This window comes from Tachyglossus aculeatus, unplaced genomic scaffold, assembly GCF_015852505.1.
Source record: "Tachyglossus aculeatus isolate mTacAcu1 unplaced genomic scaffold, mTacAcu1.pri scaffold_223_arrow_ctg1, whole genome shotgun sequence".
NCBI lineage: Eukaryota > Metazoa > Chordata > Mammalia > Monotremata > Tachyglossidae > Tachyglossus > Tachyglossus aculeatus.
In genome coordinates this window covers 95,135-117,030 of record NW_024044939.1, presented here as the reverse complement: position 1 = coordinate 117,030, position 21,896 = coordinate 95,135, and the positions used below count along the sequence as shown (strand labels likewise).

The 21,896-nt window shown below is 48.5% G+C and overlaps 1 non-coding gene and 2 pseudogenes across 1 annotated transcript; all 3 read right to left on the bottom strand.

The window, feature by feature from the left end:
- Positions 1–2,222: 2,222 nt before the first annotated feature.
- Positions 2,223–3,275, bottom strand: LOC119923711 (annotated as a pseudogene).
- Positions 3,276–5,704: 2,429 nt separating this feature from the next.
- LOC119923714 lies at positions 5,705–5,842 on the bottom strand. The gene has a single exon (XR_005448943.1). It is a non-coding gene; the product is annotated as a small nucleolar RNA SNORA7 (small nucleolar RNA).
- An 8,039-nt stretch (positions 5,843–13,881) lies between these two features.
- On the bottom strand, positions 13,882–21,538 carry LOC119923710 (annotated as a pseudogene).
- Positions 21,539–21,896: the final 358 nt, after the last annotated feature.

Genomic DNA, 21,896 nt, shown 5'->3' with positions numbered 1-21,896 from the left:
CCCTTTTCTAGATTGTGAGCCCTTTATTGGGTAGGGTCCTTCTCTATATGTTGCCAATTTGCATTTCCCAAGCACTTAGTACACTGCTCTGCACACAGTAAGTGCTCAATAAATACAATTGAATGAATGAATGATTGAAAAAGGACATTCCCTTCTCCAACACATGGCTTAGATCCTTCTTTCTTCCCGAATCTCCGTCTCCCTTCAATTTTGCCCAGATTGATGTTTCTTCTCCCCATGCCGAATCAGGCCAGATACCACCTCGGCATTTACACATTCACAACTGCTCATTGCACTTCCTTACCTATAGATTCAGATTACTAAGCACTTTTTAAGCTGTATATCCACATTTCCATTCTTATTTACCCATAGCTGTAAATTCTTTTGGATCAGTCTAACCCAGCAGACCAGTAAGTCCAGGAGGGAAAGGAACGACTCTCTTACCTCCATTGTGTTCACCCAATATTCCAGCACGGAGGAGTTGATGATAGTGCTGGTGGTCTAGAGCCAATCACACTCTCTCATTCCCTCCCTGTCATTTCTAACCAGAAACATTTTCTGACATCCAGGACCCACTCCTGGCCGAAGTGCTGATGCTGTGCTGTAGGGCCCCAACCAGGCAAGTGGCTTCCATGTTAGCTGGATGGAGGTGGATGAAGAAGGGGAGAGGAGTGACGGTTGGGGCTATTGCACTGTCAAATACATACCTTCCTGAAAGCCCACTTACCCCTCTGGGGATGAAGTCCGAAACTGGCTCTGTGTGGGAGTACTTCCACAGAATGGCTCCATCTTTTGCATCCCCATCATGGTTTCTCCTTCCCGCTTCACTCCCCCGCCCCCTCCAATTACACTCACTGGGGCAGCGTAGGGCTGGAGGGCTCTGACCTCGGCTGGCTTGGGATGGTCGTCTCTCCAGTCCAGTTCTTGGGTGCTGCTGGCTATGAAGGAAGGGACACCATGGTACCCTCAGCCCCGCTCTGGGCACGGAGAAGTTCTCCAGCGAGTCCCCCTCTCCAAAGGAAAAGCTGCCACTGCACCATGGGTAATCCCTGGAGGATCAACTCAGGTGGGACCTCCTGTCCTGGCCGATGCCAAAAACCTCTGCCTGTGAAGTCCCTGAGGTCCTGCGGAGATAAAGGCCAAGTCCCTAAACCTGCAGCAGTGGTGCTGCACTCCAGGGTTTCCATGGAAACAACAGCATCTGCATCCCAACATCTCAACTGTTTCTAACATTACTGACAATCTACAACAACTGTGGGTGGTTTCAGCTTCATCTCATATACAATCTTAGTCAATCAGCTCTCATTAAATCAGTCAATTGAACAATTTCATTTTCTGACACCTTCTGATTGCAAAGCTAGAGAAGAGCAAGACATTCCTCTGAATCCATCCTATGATTCTCCCCCAGGCTGAGTGGGGTGGGACAACGAACTGGGGTTTGGGGAATGGGATGATGGGAAGGAGAAATTCCTGGTTTGAGGAAGAATAGGATGGAAATGGCTCCTCCTGATGTGATGATTTAATAACCTGGGATCTGCAAACTAGAATTCTACAGTGAATGTCTCTGTCCCATTTCAAACACCATTATTATGATTCTTATCATTTTTATTATCAGGTGTTAACAATTTCTGTGTCCACGTCTGTGCCACATGATGAAGCAGAAACAAAATAATTGTATCAATCAAATGTATTTGTTGTGTGCTTACTTTGGGCAGAACATTGTAGTAAGCACTTTGAAGAGTACAATACAACAGAGTTGGTAGACTCAATCCATGCCCACAATGGGCTTACAGGCCAAAAATGAAATTACAATCCAATCAGACACGTTTCCTGTCCCACAAGGGCTCAGAGTGTAAGAGGAAGTGAGAGCCCTGGAATGGTAAGACACTGATGTCAGATCACACAGCAGGCCAGTGGACGAGCTGGGATTAGAACTCATCTGTAAAATGGGGATTAAGACTGTGAGCCCCACGTGGGACAACCTGATCACCTTGGAACCTCCCCAGCGCTTAGACCAGTGCTTTGCACATAGTATGTGCTTAATAAATGCCATCATCATTATTAACTCAGGTCGTCATGTGACACCAATTCACATGCCATTTAGCCATGAGGCCTCCTAGGGAACACATTGTCACTCATGACCTAATCTCATCAACCAACCTCCCAGACCTTGACAAATCCTGAATATCCAGACCTGTTCTTTGGGACTCTGGTACAGTGGGCTATATATGGATATTTCCAGTCGCAATTCCTCCTTTAAATGTGGGTAGGGGATTACTGGTAAATGGACACAGGCATTTTGTCCCAGCACGGATGCTGGGAGAATGTCCCCTTTAGGATCCTGCCCAGGGCAGCCTTCAGGTCCCTGTTCCTCAGGCTGTAGATAAGGGGGTTCACAGTGGGGGGCACCACAGTGTAGAACACAGAAACCAGCAGATCCAGAGCCGAGGGCGAGTCTGAAGATGGTTTGAGATAGGTAAATGCAGCGGTAAAGACAAAAATGATGAAGACAGTGAGATGGGGCAGGCAGGTGGAGAAGGCTTTGGTTCGGCCCTCGGAGAACGGCATCCTCAGCACGGCTGAGAAGATGAAGACGTAGGAGAGGGTGATGCAAGTGAAGCAGACGGCATCCAAGACGAACGCAGCAGCCACACTCACGTCAATGGCAATATGGGCTTCAGAGCAGGAGATCTTCAGCAGAGGGGGGCGTCACAGAAGAACTGCTCGACTGCATTGGATCCACAGAAGGTCAGGGAGAAAGTAAAAGCTGAAATCAAGACTCCAAGCAGATCCCCACTGAGCCATAATGCTGCTGCCATGCGCATACAGGCCATCTTTTTCATGATGAGCACATAACGCAGGGGGAAGCAAATGGCGGCATAGCGGTCATAAGACATTGCATTGAGGACACATAGCTCTGAACCGGCCAGCAAGTCCACTAGGAAGAGCTGTGAGACACAACCCAGAAAGGAGATGGAGCTATCACCAGTTAAGGAGTTGACAATGGATTTGGGTACTGTGGTAGAAATGTAGCAGAGATCAATGAAGGACAAGTTCTTAAGAAAGAAGTACATGGGGGTGTGGAGACGCTGGTCAAGGGTGGTGATGGCAATAATTAGGAGATTCCCCAGAAGGGCCACAAGGTAGATAAGGACGAACAGCGTGGCATGGAGCAGCTGCAGCTCCCGGATGTCAGAGAACCCCAGGAGGAGGAATTCAGTGACCGTGGAGATGTTGGTCATTTCTGGGAGATGATGCTGACTCCCTGGAAATGAAGAGGGGAACTTCAATTTAGAATCATAGGCATTCCCTCCGTGCTGTAAGTTCCTTTTGGGAAGGTAACACTTCTACAAATGATGTCATATTGTACTCTCTCAAGCACTTACTACAGCGCTCTACACACTGTAAGCGATCAAGAAATATGACTGATTCCCATTTTAATAAATGAAGCAGTTGTATTCATTGATCACCTATAGAATTCAATAGCATTGATACATGTAGGGGTATGATCACATCAGCAATAGCTCAGTGGGTATTTACTGAATACTCACTGTGTGCAGAGCACTGTACTAAGTGATCCTACTCTATCTTAATTCTCCTCGACCTCTCACCTGCCTTTGACACTTTGGACCACACCCTTCTCCTCCACACCCTACCCAACCTTGGCTTCACAGACTCCGTCCTCTCCTGGTTCTCCTCTTATCTCTCTGGCTGTTCATTCTCAGTCTCCTTTGCGGGCTCCTCCTCCCCCTCCCATCCCTTTACTGTAGGGGTTCCTCAAGGGTCAGTTCTTGGTCCCCTTCTGTTCTCTATCTACACTCACTCCCTTGGTGAACTCATACACTCCCACGGCTTCAACCATCATCTCTACACTGATGACGCCCAAATCTACATCTCTGCCCCCGCTCTCTCTCCCTCCTTTCAGGCTCGTGTCTCCTCCTGCCTTCAGGCCATCTCCATCTGGATTTCGTCCCGCCATATAAAATACAATATGTCCAAGACTGAACTCCTTATCTTCCCTCCCAAACCCTGCCCTCTCCCTGAATTTCCGATCACTGTAGACAGCACTACCACCCTTCCCTTCTCACAAGTCCACAACCTTGGTGTTATTCTCGACACGGTTCTCTCGTTCACCCCACACAATCCAATCTGTCCCCAAAACCTGCCAGTCTCACCTCCGCAACATCGCCGAGATCCGCCCTTTCCTCTCCATCCAACCCGCTACCTTACTGGTTCTATCTCTCATCCTATCCTGACTGGATTACCGCATCAGCCTCCTCTCTGATCTCCCGTCCTCCTGTCTCTCCCCACTTCAGCCTATACTTACTCTGCTAGCCTGATTATCTTTGTACAGAAACTCCCTGGGTGTGTTACTCCCCTCCTCAAAAATCTCCAGCGTGGCTGCCTGTCAACCTACACATCAAGCAAAAACTCCTCACTCTCGGCTTCAAGGCTCTCCATCACCTCGCCCCCTCTTACCTCATGTCCCTTCTCTCCTGCAGCTCAGCCTAAACCCTATGCTCCTCGGGAACTAACCTTCTCACTGTACCTCATTCTCGCCTGTCCCACCGTTGACCCCCGGCCCACGTCCTCTCCCTGGCCTGGAATGCCCTTCCTCCGCACATCTGCCAAGCAAGTTCTCTTCCTCCCTTCAAAGCCCTACTGAGAGCTCACCTCCTCCAGGAGGCCTTCCCAGACTGAGCCCCCCTTTTCCTCTCCTTCTCCCCATCCCCCGCCCTACATCCTTCCCCTCCCCACAGCACCTGTATATATATATATATATATATATATTTGTACAGATTTATTACTCTATTTATTTACCTTGTATGCATTTACTATTCTATTTATTTTGTTAATGATGTGCCTATAGCTTTAATTTCATTTATTCTGACAATTTTGACACCAGTCTACATGTTTTGTTTTGTTGTCTGTGTCCCCCTTCTAGACTGTGAGCCCGTTGTTGGGGATGGACGATCTCTATATGTTGCCAACCTGTACTTCCCAAGCGTTTAGTACAGTGCTCTGCACACAGTCAGTGCTCAATAAACATGATTGAATGAATGAATAATAATAATAACAATGATGGTATCTTTTAAGCACTTACTATGTGCAAAGCACTGTTCTAAGCGCTGGGGGGATACAAGGTGATCAGACTGTCCCACGTGGGGCTCACAGTCTTAATCCCCATTTTACAGATGAGGGAACTGAGGCCCAGAGAAGTGAAGTGACTTGTCCAAAGTCACACAGCTGACAATTGGCAGAGCCGGGACTTGAACCCATGACCTCTGACTCCAAAGCCCGGGCTCTTTCCACTGAGTCACGGAACACACTGCCCAGGGGCCGTGGAGCCTGGGGCTTATTAAAACAATTGCATGCCCCATTGGAGAAGGACAATGGATGAGGGGGTCAAGAGCCCTTTGTCCAAGGGAGGTGGCCACTTAATTGTCTCCAAGTCAGGGAGGGTCAAACGGTAACTGAGTGTCCACCATGTTTGCCAGGCCCTCTTAGCAATGAACTCGTGAGACTAAGAGGTATGATGTCATCACCAAACTCGGAATGCTTGGGAGAGTTCAATCCAACGGAGTTGGCAGATATTTTTCTGCCCACTAGGAGGTAACAGTCCAGTGGGTAGACTCTGCTTACCATCACTGCTTAATAAATACGATGGACTGATAGCATCGATGCCCAGAACAGGTGCGTTTTGACTTGTAGCAGATCGCCTTCCACTCGCTAGCCACTGTCCAAGCTAGGAATGGAATGGGTATCCTTCTGCTAGACTCTCCCTCCCTTAGCTGAGAATGGTAGACTCCTGGAAACTCTCCAGGTGTGATCCTGAGAGGGGGCAGGGATATGTACCCATCAATTAATCAAACAGTGGTATTTATGGAGCACTTAGGGTTCAGGCTTAATTCCCATTTTACAGATGCGGTATTTCATTCATTCATTCATTCAATCATATTTATTGAGCACTTACTGTGTGCAGAGCACTGTACTAAGCACTTGGGAAGTACAAGTTGGCAACATATAGAGACGGTCCCTACCCAACAGCGGACTCACAGTCTAGAAGGGCGAGACAGGCAACAAACCAAAACATATAAACCAAATAAAATAAATAGAATAAATATGTACAAGTAGAATAAATAGAGTAATAAATATGTTCAAACATATATACATATATACAGGTGCTGTGGAGAGGGGAAGGAGGTAAGGTAGGGGGGTTGAGGAGGGGAAGTAGGGGGAGAGGAAGGAGGGGGCTCAGTTTGGGAAGGCCTCCTGGAGGAGATGAGCTCTCAGTAGGGCTTTGAAGGGAGGAAGAGAGCTAGCTTGGCGGATGTGCGGAGGGAGGGCATTCCAGGCCAGGGGAAGGATGTGGGCCAGGGGTCGATGGCGGGATGGGCAAGAACGAGGCACAGTGAGGAGGTTTGCGGCAGAGGAGCGGATGGTGCGGACTGGGCTGTAGAAGGAGAGAAGGGAGGTGAGATAGGAGGGGGCGAGGTGATGGACAGCCTTGAAGCCGAGGGTGAGGAGTTTTTGCCTGATACGTAGGTTCAGTGGCAGCCACTGGAGATTATTGAGGAGGAGAGAAACATGACCAGAGCGTTTCTGCACAAAGCCGATCTGGGCAGTGGCGTGAAGTATGGATTGAAGTGGGGAGAGACAGGAGGATGGGAGATCAGAGAGGAGGCTGATGCAGTAATCCAGTCGAGATAGGATGAGAGACTGAACGAGCAGGGTAGCGGTTTGGATGGAGAGGAAAGGGCAGATCTTGGCGATGTTGCAGAGGCGAGACCAGCAGGATTTGGTGACGGATTGGATGTGAGGGGTGAACGAGAGAGCGGAGTCGAGGATGGACACCAAGGTTGCGGGCTTGTGAGACGGGAAGGATAATAGTGCCATCAACAGTGATGGAAAAGTCAGGGAGAGGGCGCAGAGTTTGGAAGGGAAGATAAGGAGTTCAGTCTTGGACATGTTGAGTTTTAGATGGCGGGCAGACATCCAGGCACAGAGAAGCAAAGTGCCTTGCCCAACATCACCCAGAAGTCCAGGGGCCGAGCCAGGATTAGAACCCAGGTCCCCGAGCTCCTGGTTGGGTAGGGATTGTGTCTGTCTGTTGCCGAATTGTACTTTCCAAGCATTTAGTACAGTGCACATAGTAATCAATCAATCAATCAGTTGTATTTATTGAGCACTTACTGTGTGCAGAGCACTGTACTAAGCACTTGGGAAGTACAAGTTGGCAACATATAGAGACGGTCCCTACCCAACAGTGGGCTCACAGTCTAGAAGGGGGAGACAGAGAACAAAACCAAACATATTAACAAAATAAAATAAATAGAATAGGTATGTACAAGTAAAATAAATAAATGGAGCAATAAATATGTACAAACATATATACATATGTACAGGTGCTGTGGGGAAGGGAAGGAGGTAAGATGGGGGGATGGAGAGGGGCATGAGGGGGAGAGGAAGGAGGGGGCTCAGTCTGGGAAGGCCTCCTGGAAGAGGTGAGCTCTCAGTAGGGCCTTGAAGGGAGGAAGAGAGCTAGCTTGGCAGATGTGTGGAGGGAGGGCATTCCAGGCCAGGGGGATGACGTGGGCCGGGGGTCGACGGCGCGACAGGCGAGAACGAGGCCCGGTGAGGAGATTAACGGCAGAGGAGTGGAGGATGCGGGCTGGGCTGTAGAAGGAGAGAAGGGAGGTGAGGTAGGAGGGGGCGAGGTGATGGAGAGCCTTGAAGGCGAGGGTGGGGAGTTTCAGCCTGATGCGCAGATTGATTGGTAGCCACTAGAGATTTTTGAGGAGGGGAGTAACATGCCTAGAGCATTTCTGGACAAAGACAATCCGGGCAGCGGCGTGAACTATGGATTGAAGTGGGGAGAGACACGAGGATGGGAGATCAGAGAGGAGGCTGTTACAGTAGTCCAGACTGGATAGGATGAGAGCTTGAACGAGCAGGGTAGCGGTTTGGATGGAGAGGAAAGGGCGGATCTTGGCAATGTTACGGAGCTGAGACCGGCAGGTTTTGGTGACGGCTTGGATGTGAGGGGTTAATGAGAGAGCGGAGTTGAGGATCACACCAAGGTTGCGGGCTTGTGAGATGGGAAGGATGGTAGTGCCGTCAACAGTGATGGGAAAGTCAGGGAGAGGGCAGGGTTTGGGAGGGATAAATATGATCTAATGAATGCATGAATGCATAGCAGAGTCAGGATTAGAACCCAGGTCCCCTTACTACTACCACTACTCTTTGCCTCTCCCTTGGCCCAGGCATACTTTTTACCCGGAAGATGATGAGAGAAGATTCTCTTCTCCTCCTCCCCTCCAGACTTCTGCCTGCCAAGGTTGCTCTCTGCTTCCCCTGCCCCACCCTGGGCACACACACAGCCACCGACACAACCAATCTGACTGTGGTTCTCAGAGGAAAATTAAACAGACTGAAGTCTGGTTGATTCCAATCCACTCCTTGCCATTAGCTTCAAGGCTTTTGACCGGTGTTCTCCTCCATGTTTCCCTTCCCTCTTCACCAACTCCCCTCCAGCCCTTGGAAACAGATCTGCTCCCTGTGCCTCTCCAAGGACATTCCCTTCTCCAACACATGGCTTCGATCTTTCCTTCTGCCCGAATCTCCCTCTCCCTCCAAATTTGCCCAGATTGATGTTTCTTCTCCCCATGCCGAATCAGCCCAGATGCCACCTCTGCATTTACACATTCACAACTGCTCATAGCTCTTCCCTACATATAGAGTCACATTACTATGTAAGAACTTATTAAGCTGTGCATTCACATCTTCATGTTCATTTCCCCCTAGCTGTAAATTATTTTGGATCAGTCACACCCAGCAGACTGGCGAGTCCAGGAGGGAAGGGACTTAATCTCTTACCTCTACTGTGTTCACCTGACATTTCTGTATGGAGGATTTGATGATAGTGCTGGTGGTCTAGAACCAATCACACTCTTTCATTCCCTTCCTGTCATTTCCCAGAAGAAACCTTTCTGACGTCCAAGACCGATGTAACCACAGCATAATGCTGATGCTGTGCTGCAGGGCCCCAGCCAGCCATTCAGACACACACACACACACACACACACACACACACACACACACACACACACACACACACACATGCTTCATCTGACTGTGGTTACTTACACATAACTACACACAGTCACACAAACCCACACCTATTTAGCCACTCATTTATTCATTTAACTATTTGCTAAAGCATCACTCCCCGAAATCAATATCATACCTGGAGAGTTTCCAGTACTCTACCAGTCTCGGCTACCAGACAGCCAGTTAAGCAGAGGCATACCTGTTCCATTATCAGATTGGGCAGTGGCTAGTGGGTGGAAGACAATCTGCTGCCATTCAAACCTCACCTGCGTCGGGCCGCAGTGTCATGGGAGAGAGTCGAGGAGGAGACTCAAGCTTACTGCAGGGAAGAAGACAATGGTAAACCACTTCCATATTCTTACCGAGAAAACTCTGTGGTTGAACTACCAGAACATTTGCAGTTGGAGACTGGGACGTTCTTGGAGAGATGTGTCCATTCATTCGCTACGGGTCAGAGACGATACGATACCATAAGTAAAGACGAAGAAGCATTCAAACACCTCTCCTCCAAACCCTTCACTGGCACCATGTATCTTTTCACATGAAACAAAAATGCCTCACAATTATCTTCAAGGCTTTCTAGCATGTGAGACTCACTCAATTCCTATTTTACAGATGCAGTATCTGAGGCACAGAGAAGCCAAGTGACTTGTCCGATGTCACACAGCAGACAACGGGCAGAGACAGGATTAGAACCTACGTCCCCAAACCAGTCGTTAGGTAGGGATTGTCCCTATCTGTTGCCAAATTGTACTTTCCAAGCGCTTAGTACAGTGCTCTGCACACAGTAAGCGCTCAATAAATACGACTGAAAGAAAGAATGAATGAATGAATGGTAGAGTCAGGATAAGAACCCAGGTCCCCTAACTACTACCACTACTATTTGCCTCTCCCTGGGCCCAGGCACACTTTTTCCCTGGACTTTGATGGTAAAAGATTCCCTTCTCCTCCTCCCCTCCAGACCTCTGCCAGCCAAGGTTTGTTCACTGCGTCCCCTGCACCACCTTGGATACACACACAGCCACTAACACAACAAATCTGATACAGTGCTCTGCATACAATAACCGCTCAATAAATATGGTTGAATGAATGAATGAATGATTGAAAAAGGACATTCCCTTCTCCAACACATGGCTCAGATCCTCTTTTCTTCCTGAATCTCCTTCTCCCTTAAAATTTGCCCAAATTGATGTTTCTTCTCCCCATGCCGAATCAGGCCAGGTACAGCCTCTGCATTTACACATTCACAATTGCACATTGCACTTCCCTACCTATAGATTCACATTACTAAGCACTTATTAAGCTGTGCATCCACCTTTCCATTCTTATTTCCCCCTAACTGTAAATTATTTTGGATCAGTCTAGCCCAGCAGACCGCTAGGTCCAGGAGGGAAGGGATTGAATCTCTTACCTCCACTGTGTTCACCCAACATTCCTGCATGGAGGAGTTGATGATAGTGCTGGTGGTCTAGAACCAATCACACTCTCTCATTCTCTCCCTGTCATTTATCACCGGAAACATTTTCTGACACTGAGGACCCAGTTCTGTCCGAAGTGAACACAGCGTAATGCTGATGCTGTGCTGCAGGGCCCCAGCCTGGCATGCTGGCTGGCTGGAGGTGAATGAGGAAAGGGAGACGAGTGATGGTTCAGGCCACTGCACTGTCAAATACGTACCCTCCTGAAAGCCCACCTGCTCCACTGGGGATGTAGCCCAGCCCCAAAGTCCGACACTTGCCCCATGTATAAGCATTTCCCCTGAATGGCTCCATCTCTTCTATCCCCATCATGGCCTCTCCCTCCCCCTCCAACACCCCCGGGTCAGACTCACCGGGGCAGCTAGGGCTGGAGGGCTCTGACCTCTGCTGGGTAGAGATGGGCCTCTTTCCACTCCAGTTCCTGGGTGCAGCTGGCTATGAAGGAAGAGACAGCATGGCAATCTCAGCTCCACTTTTAACTCCTGTGGGCAAGGAGATGTTCTTCGGAGAGTCCTCCCTCCCCAAAGATAAAGCAGCCACTGCTCTGGGGGGAACCCCTGGAGGGTCAACTCAGGTGAGACCTCGTGTCCTGGCCGATGCCACAATCTTCTGCCTGTGAGGTCCCTGAGGTCCTATAGATATAAAGGCCCAGTCCCTAAAGCTGCAGCAATGGGGCTGCACCCCAGGGTTCCCATGGAAACAGCATCTGCATCCCAACATCCCAACGGTTTCTAATGTTACTGACAAACTACATCAACTGTGGGTGGTTGAAGCTTCATCTCATATACCACCTCAGACAATCAGCTTTTCATTCAGTCAGTCAATTGTTCGATTTCATTTTCTGACACCTTCTGATTTCAAAGCTCGAGAGAGCAAGAGATTCCTCTGGATCTATCCTCTGATCCTCCCCCAGGCTGAGTGGGCTGGGGCAGGGGACTGAGGGTTTGAGAATGGGATGATGGAAAGGAGAAATTGCTGGGTTGAGGACGAATAGGATGGAAATGGCTCCTCCTGTTGTGATGATTTACTAACCTGGGTTCTGGAAACTAGAGTTCCAAACCGCTACCCTGCTAGTTCAGTCTCTCATCCGATCCTGACTGGATTACTGTACCAGCCTCCTCTTTGATGTCCCATCCTCCTGTCTCTCCCCACTTCAGTCTATACTTCACTCTGCTACCTGCATTATCTTTGTACAGAAACATTCTGGGCATGTCACTCCCCACCTCAAAAATCTCCAGTGGTTGTCTGTCAACCGATGAGTCATGCAAAAACTCCTCCTCTCGGCTCCAAGGCTCTCCATCCCCTTGCTCCCTCCTACCTCACCTCCCTTCTCTCCTACTCCAGCCCGGCCTGCATCCTCCGCTCCTCTCCCGCTAACCTCCTCACTGTGCCTCATTCTCGCCTGTCCCACCACCGACCCCTGGCCCATGTCCTTCCCCTGGCCTGGAATACCCTCCCTCAACACATCTAACCAAACTAGCTCTCCTCCTCTCCTCAAAGACCTACTGAGAGCTCACCTCCTCCAGGAGGCCTTCCCAGACTGAGCCCCCTTTTTCCTCTCCTCCTCCCCATCACTCCCCCTCTGCCCTACCTCCTTCCCCTCCCCACAGCACCTGTGTACATTTGTACACAAAAACCTCAAAAACCTCCAATGGCTACCGATCAATCTGCACATCAGGCAGAAACTCCTCACCCTGGGCTTCAAGGCTGTCCATCACCTCGCCCCCTCCTACCTCACCTCCCTTCTCTCCTTCTACTGCCCAGCCCGCACCCTCCGCTCCTCCACCACTAATCTCCTCACTGTACCTCGCTCTCGCCTGTCCCGCCATCGACCCCCGGCCCACGTCATCCCCCGGGCCTGGAATGCCCTCCCTCTGCCCATCCGCCAAGCTAGCTCTCTTCCTCCCTTCAAGGCCCTGCTGAGAGCTCACCTCCTCCAGGAGGCCTTCCCAGACTGAGCCCCTTCTTTCCTCTCCCCCTCGTCCCCCTCTCCATCCCCCCGTCTTACCTCCTTCCCTTCCCCACAGCACCTGTATATATGTATATATGGTTCTACATATTTATTACTCTATTTATTTATTTTACTTGTACATTTCTATCCTACTTATTTTATTTTGTTGGTATGTTTGGTTCTGTTCTCTGTCTCCCCCTTTTAGACTGTGAGCCCACTGTTGGGTAGGGACTGTCTCTATGTGATGCCAATTTGTACTTCCCAAGCGCTTAGTACAGTGCTCTGCACATAGTAAGCGCTCAATAAATACGATTGATTGATTGATTGATTGATTGTACAGATGTATTACTCTATTCATTGTACTTGTGCATATTTAATTCTCTATTTATTTTGTTAGTGATGTGTGTATAGCTATAATTCTATTTATTCTGCCACTTTTGACACCTGTCTACATGATTTATTTTGTTGTCTGTCTCCCCCTTCTAGACTGTGAGCCTGATGTTGGGTAGGAACCATCTCTTTATGTTGCCTTGTACTCCCCAAGCACTTAGTGCAGTGCTATGCACACAGTAAGCGCTTAATAAATGCGATGGAATGAATAGAATTCCATCAGTGAATGTCTCTATCTCTTTTCAAACACCGTTATTATTATTATTTTTATTATTCAGTGTTAAAAATTTCTGTGTCAAAGTCTGTGCCACGTGATGATAAATAATTCAGTTGATCAATGGTATTTGTTGAGTGTTTACTGTGTGCATTACATTGTACTAAGCGCTTTGAAGAGTACAATACAATGGAGTTGGTAGATACAATCCGTGCCCACAGTGAGTTTACAGTCCAAAGATGAAATTGCAATCCAAACGGACAAGTTTCCTGTCCCACAGGGACTCAGAGTGTAAGGGGAAGTAAGAGCCCAGGAATGGTAAGACACTAATGCCAGGTCACACAGCAGCCCACTGACTGAGCTGGGATTAGAACTCAGATCGTGTGACTCTCATTCACATGCCATTTAGCTATGAGGCCTCCTAGGGAATGCGTTGTCACTCACGACCTAATCTTATCAACCAACCTCCAAGACCTTGACAAATCGTGAATACCCGGACTTCTTCTTTGGGACTCTGGTTCAGTGGGATATATATGGATATGTCCAATGGCAATTCCTCCTTTAAGGGTGGGTAGGGGATTATCGGTACATGGACACAGGCATTTTGTTGCAGCATGGATGCTGGGGAAATGTCCCCTTTAGGATCCTGCCCAGGGCAGCCTTCAGGTCCCTGTTCCTCAGGCTGTAGATAAGGGGGTTCACAGTGGGGGGCACCACAGAGTATAGCATGGAAACCATCAGATCCAGAGCTGAGGGCGAGTCTGAATGTGGTTTGAGATAGACAAATGCTGCGGGAAAGACAAAAATGATGAAGACAGTGAGATGGGGCAGGCAGGTGGAGAAGGCTTTGGTTCGGCCCTCGGAGGACGGCATCCTCAGTACGGCTGAGAAGATGAAGATGTAGGAGAGGGTGACGCAAGTGAAGCAGACCCCATCCAAGACGAACGCAGCAGCCACACTCAGCTCAATGGCAACGTGGACTTCAGAGCAGGAGATCTTCAGTAGATCTCGCTTAACTGAGAAGGGTAGAGTCCTGGAACCTCTCTATGTGTGATCCTGAGAGGAGGCAGAGATATGTACCCATCATTTAATCAAACAATGGTATTTACTGAGCACTTAGGGCTCAGTTGTAATTTCCATTTTACAGATGCAGTATTTAAGGCACAGGGAAGCAAAACGCCTTGCCCAACGTCAACCAGCCGACACGGGGCAGAGCCAGGATTAGAACCCAGTTCCCCAAGCTCATTGTTAGGAAGGGATTGTCTCTATCTGTTGCCGAATTGTACTTTCCAAGCACTTACTACGGTGCATGTAGTACACATAGTAAGTGCTCAGTAAATACGATCGAATGAATGCATGAATGAATAGCAGAGTCAGGATTCGAACCCAGGTCCCCTTACTACTACCACTACTCTTTGCCTCTCCCTGGGCCCAGACACACTTTTTCCCTGGAAGATGATGGGACAAGATTCCCTTCTCCTCCTCCCCTCTAGCCCTCCGCCGGCCAAGGTTTGCTCACTGGCTCCCCTGCCCCACCTTGGATACACACACAGCTGCTGACACAACAAATCTGACTGTGGTTCTCAAAGGAAAATGAAACAGACTGAAGTCTGGTTGAATCCAATCAAGTCCTTGCCACTATCTTCAAGGCTTTTGACCGGTGTTCTCCTCTGTGTTTCCCTTCCCTCTTCATCAACTCCCCTGCAGCCCCTGGAAACAGATCTACTCCCTGTGCCTCTCCAAGTGCATTCCCTTCTCCAACACATGGCTTAGATCCTTCCTTCTGCCCGAATCTCCCTCTCCCTCCAAACTTGCCCAGACTGATGTTTCTTCTCCCCAGGTGCAATGAGCCCAGATGCCACCTCTGCATTTATACATTCACAACTGCTCATAGCTCTTCCCTATGTATAGATTCACATTACTGTGGAAGAAGGTATTAGGCTGTGCATTCACATCTTCATGCTTATTTCTCCCTAGCTGTAAATTCTTTTGGATCAGTTTAACCCAGCAGACCAGTAAGTCCAGGAGGGAAGGGAATGAATCTCTTACCTCCACTGTGTTCACCCAACATTCCTGCATGGAGGAGTTGATGATAGTGCTGGTGGTCTAGAACCAATCACACTCTCTCATTCCCCCCCTGCCATTTCTCACCGGAAACATTTTCTGACATCGAGGACCTAGTTGTGTCCGAAGTGACCACAGCATAATGCTGTAGCTATGCTGCAGGGCCCCAGCCTGGCACGCTAGCTGGATGGAGGTCGATGACGAAAGGGAGACAAGTGATGGTTCGGGGCACTGCACTGGCAAATACATACCCTCCTGAAAGCCCACCTGCCCCACTGGGGATGTAGCCCAGCCCCAAAGTCTGACACTGACCCCATCTATGAGCATTTCCCCTGAATGGCCCCATCTCTTGCATCCCCATCATTGTCTCTCCCTCCCCCTCCAACACCCCCCAGTCAGACTAACTGGGGCAGGGTAGGGCTGGAGGGCTCTGACCTCTGCTGGGTAGAGACAGAACTCTCTCCACTCCAGTTCTTGGGTGCAGCTGGCTATGAAGGAAGGGACAGCATGGCAATCTCATCTCTAGAGAAGCAGCATGGCTCAGTGGAAAGAGCACGGGCTTTGGAGTCAGAGGTCATGGGTTCAAATCCCGGCTCCGCCAATTGTCAGCTGTGTGACTTTGGGCAAGTCACTTAACTTCTCTGGGCCTCAGTTACCTCATCTGTAAAATGGGGATTAAGACTGTGAGCCCCCTGTGGGACAACCTGATCACTTTTCAACCTTCCCAACGCTTAGAACAGTGCTTTGCACATAGTAAGCGCTTACTAAATGCCATTATTATTGTTATTATCATTATTATCATTATTATTATTATTATTATTGTTGTTATTATTATTATTATTATTATCATCTCCTATTTCATCCCCTGTGGGCAAGGAGATGTTCTTCAGAGAGTCCCCCCTCCTCAAAGATAAAACAGCCACTGCTCTGTGGGGAACCCCTGGAGGGTCAACTCAGGTGGGACCTCGTGATCTGGCCGATGCCAAGATCCTGTACCTGTGAGGTCCCTGAGGTCCTGTAGAGATAAAGGCCCAGTCCCTAAAGCTGCAGCAATGGGGCTGCACCCCAGGGTTCCCGTGGAAACAGCATCTGCATCCCAAAATCCCAAATGTTTCTAATGTTACTGAGAATCTACATCAACTGTGGGTGATTGAAGCTTCATCTCATATACTACCATAGACAATCCGCTTCTCATTCAGCCAGTCAATCGTTTGATTTCATTTTCTGACACCTTCTGATTTCAAAGCTCGAGAGAGCAAGAGATTCCTCTGAATCCATCCTCTGATCCTCCCCCAGGCTGAGTGGGGTGCGGCAGGGGACTGAGGGTTGGAGAATGGGATGATGGAAAGGAGAAATTGCTGGGTTGAGGACGAATAGGATGGAAATGGCTCCTCCTGTTGTGATTATTTACTAACCTGGGTCCTGAAAACTAGAGTTCCAAACCGCTACCTTGCTGGTTCAATCTCTCCTCCTATCCCGACTGGATTACTGCACCAGCCTTCTCTCTTATCTCCCATCCTCCTCTCTCCCCTAACTTCAGTCTATACTTCACTCTGCTACCCGCATTATCGCTATACAGAAACAATCTGGGCATGTCACTCCCCACCTCAAAAATCTCCAGTGGTTGCCTGTCAACTGATGAATCATGCAAAAACTCCTCCTCTCGGCTCCAAGGCTCTCCATCCCCTTGCCCCCTCCTACCTCACCTCCCTTCTCTCCTTCTCCAGCCCAGCCCACACCCTACGCTCCTCTTCCACTAACCTCCTCACTGAGCTTCATTCTTGCCTGTTCTGCCTTCGACCCCCGGCCCACGTCCTTCCCCCGGCCTGGAATATCCTCCCTCCGCACATCCGCCAAGCTAGCTCTCCTCCTCCCTTCAAAGCCCTACTGAGAGCTCACCTCCCCCAGGTGGCCTTCCCAGACTGAGCCCCGTTTTTCCTTTCCGCCTCCCCATCACCCCCACTCTGCCCTACCTCCTTCCCCTCCCCACAGCACTTTTATGCATTTGTACAGATGTATTACTTTATTTAATTGTACTTGTGCATATCTACTACTCTATTTTGTTAATGATGCACATATATAGCTATTATTCTATTTATTCTGATAGTTGTGACACCTGTCTACATGTTTTGTTTCGTTGTCTGTCTCCCCCTTCTAGACTGTGAGCCCGATGTTGGGTAGGGACCGTCTCTATATGTTGCCGACTTGTACTCCCCAAGCACTTAGTACAGTGTTCTGCACACAGTAAGTGCTCAATAAATATGATTGAATGAATGGAGTTCCATCAGTGAATGTCTCTATCTCTTTTCAAACACCATTATTTTTTTTTATTATTCGGTGTTAATTTCTGTGTCAAAGTCTGTGCCACGTAATGATAAATAATTCAATCGATCCATGGTATTTGTTGAGTGTTTACTGTGTGCATTACATTGTACTAAGCGCTTTGAAGAGTACAATACAATGGAGTGGGTAGATACAATCCATGCTCACAGTGAGCTTATAGTCCAAAGACGAAATTGCAATCCAAACGGACATTTTTCCTGTCCCACATGGGCTCAGAGTGTAAGGGGAAGTAAGAGCCCAGGAATGGTAAAACACTAATGCCAGGTCACACAGCAGGCCAATGGACGAGCTAGGATTAGAACTCAGGTCATGTGACACCCATTCACATGCCATTGAGCCATGAGGCCTCCTAGGGAATGCGTCGCCACCCATGACCTAGTCTTATCAGCCAACTTCCCAGACCTTGACAAATCCTGAATATCCCGACTTGTTGTTTGGGCCCCTGGGTCAGTGGTATATATCGTTATGTCTAAGGGCAATTTCTCTTTTAAGCGGAGTACGGGATTATTGGTATCTGGACACAGACATGTTGTCCCAGAATGGATGCTAGGGGAATGTCCCCTTTAGGATCCTGCCCAGGGCAGCCTTCAGGTCCCTGTTCCTCAGGCTGTAGATAACGGGGTTCACAGTGGGGGGCACCACAGTGTAGAACATGGAAACCAACAGATCCAGAGCCGAGGGGGAGTCTGAGGGTGGTTTGAGATAGGCAAATGCTCCGGTAAAGAGAAAAATAATGATGACAGTGAGATGGGGCAGGCAGGTGGGAAAGGCTTTGGTTCGGCCCTCGGAGGACGGGATCCTCAGCACGGCTGAGAAGATGAAGACATAGGAGAGGGTGACGTAAGTGAAGCAGACGGCATCCAAGACGAATGCAGCAGCCACACTCACATCAATGGCAATGTGGACTTCAGAGCAGGGTATCTTCAGCAGAGGGGGGACGTCACAGAAGAACTGCTGGACAGCAATGGATCCACAAAAGTTCAAGGAGAAAGTAGAAGCTGAAAACAAGACTCCAAACAGACCTCCACTGAGCCAAGATGCTGCTGCCATGTGCATACAGGCTGTTTTGTTCATGATGAGCACATAACGCAGGGGGGAGCAGATGGCGGCATAGCGGTCATAAGACATTGCAGTGAGGACACAAAGCTCTGAAGCACCAAACAAGACCAGTAAGAAGAGCTGTGAGACACAACCCAGAAAGGAGATGGAGCTGTCACTGCTCAAGGAGTTGACAATGGATTTGGGTACCGTGGTAGAAATGTAGCAGAGATCAATGAAGGACAAGTTCTTAAGAAAGAAGTACATGGGGGTGTGGAGACGCTGGTCGAGTGTGGTGACAGCAATAATGACGAGATTCCCCAGAAGGGCCACTAGGTAGATAAGGACGAACAGCGTGGCATGGAGCAGCTGCAGCTCCCGGATGTCAGAGTACCCCTGGAGGAGGAATTCAGCCACCGTGGAAATGTTGGTCATTTTGGGGAGATGATGCTGACTCCCTGGAAAGGAAGAGGGGAACTTCAATTTAGAATCATTGGCATTCCCTCCAGATTGTACGTTCCTTTTGGGCAGGTAACACTTCTACAAATGATGTCATATTGTACTCTCTCAAGCACTTAGTATAGTGCTCTACACATTATAAGTGATCAGTAAATATGATTGATTCTCATTTTAATAAATAATGCAGTTGTATTCATTGATCACCTACAAAGTTCGATAATATTGATACATGTAGCGGTATGAACACATCAATCTATAGCTCAATGGTTTTTACTGAATACTCACTGTGTGCAGAGCACTGTACTAAGTGCTTGGGAGAGTTCAATCCAACAGAGTTGGCAGATACTTTTCTGCCCACCAGGAGGTAACAGTCTAGTGGGTAGACTCTGCATACCATAAACTCTTAATAAATACGATCGATTGATAGCACCAATGAAGTCATCAACACTAATTCCTTTCAGAGTTTGCCAGCACTTAGAAGTGCTTCACACATAGTGAGCACTTAACAAATACCATCATCATTATTATTAAATCAATCTGTTGTATTTATTTGTCACCTGTAGTGTTCATAGTATTAATATGTGCAATGGTCTGGCACGTCTTGACTTATGCCGTCATTTCTCCTCCGACCCATAGTGACTCCATGGACGCATCTCTCCCAGAGTGCCCCACCTCCATCTGCAAGCATTCTGGTATTGTATCCCTAGAGTTTTCTTGGTAAAAATAGAGAAGTGGTTTACCACTGCCTTCTTCCACGCAGTAAACCTGAGTCTCCACCCTCGACTCTCTCACCTGCCATTGCTGCCCAGAACAGGTGCGTTTTGACTTGGAGCAGATTGCCTTCCACTCGCTAGCCACTGCCCAAGCTAGGAATACAATGGGTATCTCTCTGGTTGACTCTCCCTCCCTTGGCTGAGACTGGTAGGGAACTGGAAACTCTTCAGGTGTGATCCTGAGAGGGGATAGGGGTATTTACCCATCAATTAATCAACAATGGTATTTACTGAGCATTTAGGGCTCAGTCCTAATTACCATTTTACAGATGCGGTATTTAAGGCACAAGGAAGCAAAGTGCCTTGCCCAACATCACCCAGACGAAAAGGGGCAGAGCCACGATTAGAACCCAGGTCCCCGAGCTCGCTGTAGGTATTGTCTCTGTCTGTTGCCGAATTGTATTTTCCAAGTGCTTAGGACAGTTCTCTGCACATGGTAAGTGCTCAATAAAAACGATTGAATGAATTAATTAATTAATAGCACAGGCAGGATTAGAATCAAAGTCCCGTTACTACTACCACTACTCTTTGCCTCTCCCTGGGCCCAGACACCTTTTTTCCCTGGAAAGTGATGGGAGAAGATTCCCTTCTCCTCCTCCCCTCCAGACCTATGCCGGCCAAGGTTTGTTCACTGGCTCCCCTGCCCCACCCTGGGTTCACACACAGCAGCCGACACAACAAATCTGCATGTGGTTCTCAGATGAAAATGAAACAGACTGAAGTCTGGTTGACTCCAATCAACTCCTTGCCACTAGCTTCAAAGCTTTTGACTGGTGTCCTCCTCCGTGTTTCCCTTCCCTCTTCACCAACTCCCCTCCAGCCCTTGGAAACAGATCTGCTCCCTGTGCCTCTCCAAGGACATTCCTTTCTCCAACACATGGCTCAGATCCTTCCTTCTGCCCAAATCTCCCTCTCCCTCCAAATTTGCCGAGATTGCTGTTTCTTCTCCCCATGCCGAATCAGCCCAGGTGCCACCTCTGCGTTTACATGTTCACAACTATTCATAGCTCTTCCCTATGTATAGATTCACATTACTATGGAAGAAGTAATTAAGCTGTGCATTCACATTTTCATGCTTATTTCCCCCTACCTGTAAATTAGTTTGGATCAGTCTAGCCTAGCAGACTGGCAAGTCCAGGAGGGAGGGATCGAATCTCTTACCTGTATTGTGTTCACCTAACATTTCTGCATGGAGGAGTTGATGATTGTGCTGGTGGTCTAGAACCAAACACACTCTCTCATTCCCTCCCTGTCATTTCCCACCAGAAACATTTTCTGACAACCAGGACCCAATTCTGGCCAAAATGACTGCACAATAATGCTGATGCTGTGTTGCAGGGCCCCAGCCAGCTACTCAAACACACACACACACACACACACACACACACACACACACACACACACACGCACGCGCACACACACACACACACAAGCTTCAACTGACTGACTGAATGTGTGTATTTACACATAAATACACACAGTCACACAAACCCACACCTATGAAGCAACTCATTCATTCACTTAACTATTTGCTAAAGCATCACTCCCCCAACTCAGAATCGTACCTGGAGAGTTTCCACTACTCTACCATTCTCAGCTACCAGATAGATCGTTAAGCAAAGGCATACCCATTCCTTTCCCACCTTGGGCAGTGGCTAGCAGGTGGAAGGCAATCTGCTACAAGTCAAAACTCGCCTGTGCTGTGCTGCAGTGTCATGGGAGAGAGTTGAGGAGGAGACTCAGGTTTACTGCAGGGAAGAAGACAATGGTACACCACTTCTGTAGTTTTACCAAAAAAACTCAACGGATAAACTACCAGAACATTTGCAGTTGGAGAATGGGGCGTTCCTGGAGAGATGTGTCCATTCATTCACTATGGGTCAGAGATGACACGATAGCATAAGAAAAGACAAAGAAGCGCTCAAACATCTCTCTTCCCAACCCTTCACTGGCACCATGTATCTTTTCACATGAAACAAAAACACCTCACAATTATCTTCAAGGCTTGCAACCATGTGAGACTCACTCTAAATTCCCATTTTACAGATGTGGTATCTTAGGCACAGCGAAGCAAA